General features: G+C 35.4%; 1 long non-coding RNA gene across 2 annotated transcripts; it reads right to left on the bottom strand.

Moving 5' to 3' along the window:
- Positions 1-3,915: 3,915 nt before the first annotated feature.
- LOC110871094 lies at positions 3,916-5,533 on the bottom strand. Of its 2 annotated transcripts, none has more exons than XR_004864385.1 (2): positions 5,498-5,533; positions 3,916-4,142 (listed from the first exon to the last, which is right to left on the bottom strand). It is a non-coding gene; the product is annotated as an uncharacterized LOC110871094 (long non-coding RNA). The 2 variants fall into 2 exon arrangements; XR_002553475.2 differs by lacking the exon at positions 5,498-5,533 and adding an exon at positions 4,266-4,468.
- Positions 5,534-6,511: the final 978 nt, after the last annotated feature.

Raw genomic sequence — 6,511 nt, 5'->3', positions numbered from 1 at the left:
CATCACATATTTGATCTCAACGTCATGTTTAATTAATTAAAACATTATATTACTTAATCAAACTAAGAAGTGATTACGGAAATCACTTACCTTGTGCATCCGTGTTCATACCCGCTTGCTTGCCTCATCTTGACCCGTTAGCCTTCCATGCTTGGTCCATGCTAGTGTGGTTCCTATTCTTTCATGCCGTCATGCCATAATAATGTTAGTATTCATGCTCATTCATATTAACACACATTTTCCAACTCTTATCTACATTGACTTTCACTAACACGCATACGACATGATTGGTCAACCACATAGTTTCAATATCCTTGAAATCTAATTTCGTTATCACACATAACACATAATTGATCTAACACATATTCCATGATCTCTCGATTCTTATATTTGTGTCAAAATGCCTAACCATGCTATGGATTCTCTGTTGACTTTCAGAAAGTCAACCTTCTAGCATATAACTTCCAATTTCGAACACGCATTTATGTTGATATAATAGACCATATTAATGACATCATATTAATTTCATACATAATGTTGTATAACACATACAACTACATGATCACCTAGTCACATACACAATATACACATACTTATGTTTTCATAACTCTACATTCGACAACCGCATTGTTCAACATTCACTTAATCAAAATTATCATCTTACATACGTACACGACATAACTCCAACATTATCACTTATCAATAAACTATTCATTTCACATTCGTACACATTCACTCTTAATCACCATAAATCAAGCGCATCAATTACATGGCGAGCATCACACCATTGAAGCATAAGGTACAAGTTCTTAATGCATAATTTTACCAAACCATACATTCAAATTCGAATTCTCATATGGACTCCACCTTAAGCACCTTCTATACATACTTACCCACAACTTTCATATAATTCCACAATTTTGCTCTCTTAGGCATTTCATCGAACACTTGGCGGGTGTACTACTAACAAAACATTATGTACAAGCATTCATTGCATATTCTTACTAGTTCATATCAACATCATCAAATTTCACTTGAATCATATAATTCTCATAATATACCCAAATTAACTAACAATTACTCATTACATACAATATCATACATAAACTTTACACAACGATTAAGCATACATGATTATCCATAACATCATCTTCACTACCACAAGTGGGTTTTCATCTCTAATCATATAATTAACCTAAACCACGTGTAATCTATGCTTTATATCATGATATTAATACATTCTCATGCTCAATTTCATACAAATTCGCGGGTTGATCAAAACCCACTTCATATCAAAATCACCAAATCAAAAATTACAACTTACCAAGTGATCTTTAGGGCTAGATGACTAAGAATTCGGGTACATGCATTAGATCTGGGTTGAATTCCCCTTTCAATTTGAGCAAATAAGCTTGAGCTAGGGTTTGGCTCCTTTGGGAGCTTCTGATCGACGTAGAACACACACAAATGTGTGTTTGTGGGTGTTGATATTTTCTTATAATATCCCAACTTCCCTTTTAACCCACATTAGTCCCTTATGATTGTAAATTAAACATAGTTGGCCCCATTGTTTTTCCACTCTCAATCTATAGCAAACACTATCAAACCAAGTTAGATAACTTGGTTGTTAGTGAAATAACCCACTTGAACAATAAATCCTACTTACTCATGCCAACCTAATAAAATGTCAAAATAAAATATTTAGACTCGAGTTTTGGGGCGTTACAAGTCCACCCTCTTTAAATGAGGTTTCGTCCCCGAAACCTTTCTCATTCAAACCAAACCAAACCAAATCTACTCTTAACCCTTTCAAGTTATTCGTTCACAATACTTATGTTAGATTCTCCTCCAGAGCTCTTATTAGTGCCTCTTACTTTATAATACCAGCACTTAGCACATATCATCACTAGCGTTTCATTTATCGAATTTTATTCGAATTGTATTCAATTATTAATCATACAAACCTAAGTCTGAGGCTTGTTTCTAACTTCCTATATAAGCATATTACCTTCATATATTTGCTAATCGAAATAAATCGATTTATTTATACCACTCATACCTCATATGCTATCTTTCATTTTCTTCACTATGAGCCATCCTCAACATTTCATTACTATCATTACTTCTGATTACCTTTAAGCTCTTTAGAAGGGGTCGATATACTATTATACACATACCATAATCATTCAAGGACTTCTATTACTACCAAAATCACCTTTCTCAAACCTACTTATCCGTACTTACCATAGAGACTAAGCATTATTTCCATGGTTACTATCGTTATTTATGCCATGCGTATCTTTTCTACAACGTTTTGTTCAAATGAACATGGCCAACAAGCCTAGCATCAAAGTTAGCATTTCTTGACAATATTTTCCGTCTCTTATATTTTATCAGAATTTCCACAGTTACGAGCATTCAAGTTCAATACCACTAGTTCGCATAGAAGTATTAATCAATACGTAACTTTCTATTTAACATCCACAAGTTAAACCAGTTACTAACCTCGCTAATTTGGGATTTACACATTTCATTCGATCTCATTCAGACATGTGGTTTATCACATCACCTCATTTATCTATCAATACTTTCTCAATTCCTTCTTAAGACATTAGTGGGTTAGATCTATTCATAACGGGTCAATACATGGCCATTTCTTAACATATCATTCTTATTATTTATATATACATACGTATCGAAGTACATGTTTGTACTCCTTTTCAATTCAGACATGCTTACGATATCTTCGCTTCACTGTTCCAGTGTTTCCTCGCAAACACTTGCCTTCCCGTTTTAAAAGTTAGTCATAATACTTATTTCGCTTACAATACTTAACATTTTAGTTCCATTTGCTCATATACTTTCATTTCCTTTACACATTCGATTACCCAATTAAAGGGGTAATGGCATATACTCTCATAATGAGATTCAAGCATACCGCTTACGACCCGGTCACATCGGGTTAATTGCTTTCAACATAAATCTTTCGTTCTATCCGTATAACGGATTGAACTTCATACATTCGTTATTGCATTCACGATCACCCGTTCTAAACGGATGGTACCTTATCCTTACTCGACTCGTTCAACTTGAACCGGTCGACTTGCATAGCTTATTATAGCATTCGCTATCATAACCAAATCCGCAAGGGATTTGCATCATTCGTATCTTTCATTTCTTGAATCCGTCTCGCGGATTCAAGCATTGCATTCGCATATTTCAGTCCTTGAATCCGTCTCGCGGATTTAAGCATTGCATTCACATCTTTCATTCCTACAAAGTACCCTTAATCCCCCGAGAGTCCTACTACCCATTTCACCCACAGGCCTAGCTGCTACCAAACTCTATCGGACATACCTGTGATAATTATCGCGGTCTCACGAACGTCATACATTTCTTGTGTGCTGGCCAGGTACACATTCCACGTACTAGTTTCGTGTCTTCGCGTAATCGCCACCTTATGTCCGAAGAATTTAGTTTCGGCTCGTGTAACATTTTCAAAACTTATTTACCACGTCGTTATCATAATTTGTTCAAAATTTTTCTTTCACTGGCTTAACCATACCATTTCATACGCCCATACGCTAGGTTTACGTACCTGGGGTTAATTCGTTTCATTACTTGCCTCGATACCGGTCCTAGACCGCATTCACGGATCATCTCTTCCAACAATTGCGCTTTCCCTTCACAAAACATACTATTAGTTTCCTTCAAATACATAATCTAATACATACTTACATTCTCTTTTGCCTTTAGGCCTCGATCGAGTCTTGGATTGCACGGGTTCTTGGTCACGAGAGCACCGGTTTGAGTTCAAGTATTTACCTCCTGTTACTTGATTCTCTCAAACCAGGGCTCTGATACCAACTTGTTACGCCCTAACACGTTTTACCTTAAAAATGACGCAGCGGAAAAGAGCTTTAAAAATTTCCTTCCTTATTAACGACATTACTTTCGAGAAGGTTCCAAAAGCTAAAATGTTAAACGTTCTATAAAAGAATTCACAACATTCATACTAAAATTTCACATTTCTAGACGTTACATATTTCAACTATATGGTCGATCTATCCGTGCAATCCTTGCTCTTGACTCGATTTACGTCCGCTTCACCTCCTAAGTAGCAGAAGAAGTCCGTGTATCACCTGTGGGCGTCACATACAACTTAGCCATTAGTCAACGAAAACATCATATAACTTTAAAACTCATATAATTAAGGATTAAATAACGTTTGACAACTTAACTTTAGTTCATCCAACTATCCTTACTCATCCTCTTATTCCGGGTTGGGCTTAAATTTCATAAGAATCCGATGTACTCATTCCTGCATTACATACCGACCTCAAACGCATAATTAGTAACGTTAAAATTCGAACATATCAATTCATGCATGCATACGTACTTACATACAAACATACATACACATCTACATACACACATGCCTTTCCTACAACTTTACTTACGTGCATACCCTCATATATATCTTTACACATATATACATACACAACTACATACGTACATACCTTTCCTACATCTTTATATAATCATACAATATTTACATGGGACTTAGACTTTGATTTATAGCCCATAAACATCTAAGGATCGATCAAATCATGTTTAGAAAACCCGCCATAGTCCACGGGTAACAAACCGAAGCCTACGATACATAAATCAACTTAAATAACAAGATTTCAGCTTTTGAGACTTGAGGAGGCCGTCGGCGACGGCCCTAGAGGCATCGGCGACGGGCCTTGCCTTTACCCGTAGCCAGAAACACCCGTAAACAGCTAAATAAGGCGTCTGGCAAAACTGATGTTGTTTTGTCGTTCGTACGCGCTAAAACGCGCATAACTTTTGAACCGTTTATCCGTTTAACCTCTCGTTTCTTCCTACATGCTTGTAAATTCACATTCTATCATATTAACTTAAAATCCTACCTCCGGATTAAGGAAATTCTTAACTTAGAATCCCACATTTAGGTACCATATTACTACATATTCTTTAGGATCCCACATTTAGGTACCATATTACTACATATTCTTTAGGATCCCACATTTAGGTACCATATTACTACATATTCTTTAGGATCCCACATTTAGGTACCATATTACTACATATTCTTTAGGATCCCACATTTAGGTACCATATTACTACATATTCTTTAGGATCCCACATTTAGGTACCATATTACTACATATTCTTTTATCTTTGGGGTGTTACACGTTATGGGTATTCGTGCATAAAAAGGTCTACGACATACAAAACCCTATACTCCTCACTTTCATACTTGACCAAAACATTACACCAATCGATTAGCTTGTTTCTAAACTACTTTTAAGATCGTTTGCCCAATATACCCATCAAGGGCGTTTTGGTCAACTTTATTCCCATCATTTACGACGAAGGACTTCATCACATATTTGATCTCAACATCATGTTTAATTAATTAAAACATTATATTACTTAAACAAACTAAGAAGTGATTACGGAAATCACTTACCTTGTGCATCCGTGTTCATACCCGCTTGCTTGCCTCATCTTGACCCGTTAGCCTTCCATGCTTGGTCCATGCTAGTGTGGTTCCTATTCTTTCATGCCGTCATGCCATAATAATGTTAGTATTCATGCTCATTCATATTAACACACATTTTCCAACTCTTATCTACATTGACTTTCACTAACACGCATACGACATGATTGGTCAACCACATAGTTTCAATATCCTTGAAATCTAATTTCGTTATCACACATAACACATAATTGATCTAACACATATTCCATGATCTCTCGATTCTTATATTTGTGTCAAAATGCCTAACCATGCTATGGATTCTCTGTTGACTTTCAGAAAGTCAACCTTCTAGCATATAACTTCCAATTTCGAACACGCATTTATGTTGATATAATAGACCATATTAATGACATCATATTAATTTCATACATAATGTTGTATAACACATACAACTACATGATCACCTAGTCACATACACAATATACACATACTTATGTTTTCATAACTCTACATTCGACAACCGCATTGTTCAACATTCACTTAATCAAAATTATCATCTTACATACGTACACGACATAACTCCAACATTATCACTTATCAATAAACTATTCATTTCACATTCGTACACATTCACTCTTAATCACCATAAATCAAGCGCATCAATTACATGGCGAGCATCACACCATTGAAGCATAAGGTACAAGTTCTTAATGCATAATTTTACCAAACCATACATTCAAATCCGAATTCTCATATGGACTCCACCTTAAGCACCTTCTATACATACTTACCCACAACTTTCATATAATTTCACAATTTTGCTCTCATAGGCATTTCATCGAACACTTGGCGGGTGTACTACTAACAAAACATTATGTACAAGCATTCATTGCATATTCTTACTAGTTCATATCAACATCATCAAATTTCAATTGAATCATATAATTCTCATAATATACCCAAATTAACTAACAATTACTCATTACATACAATATCATACAT

This window comes from Helianthus annuus, chromosome 8 (assembly GCF_002127325.2).
Source record: "Helianthus annuus cultivar XRQ/B chromosome 8, HanXRQr2.0-SUNRISE, whole genome shotgun sequence".
Taxonomy (NCBI): Eukaryota; Viridiplantae; Streptophyta; class Magnoliopsida; order Asterales; family Asteraceae; genus Helianthus; species Helianthus annuus.
Note: the sequence above shows the minus strand (reverse complement) of the source record. Positions and strands in the feature narration are given on the sequence as shown.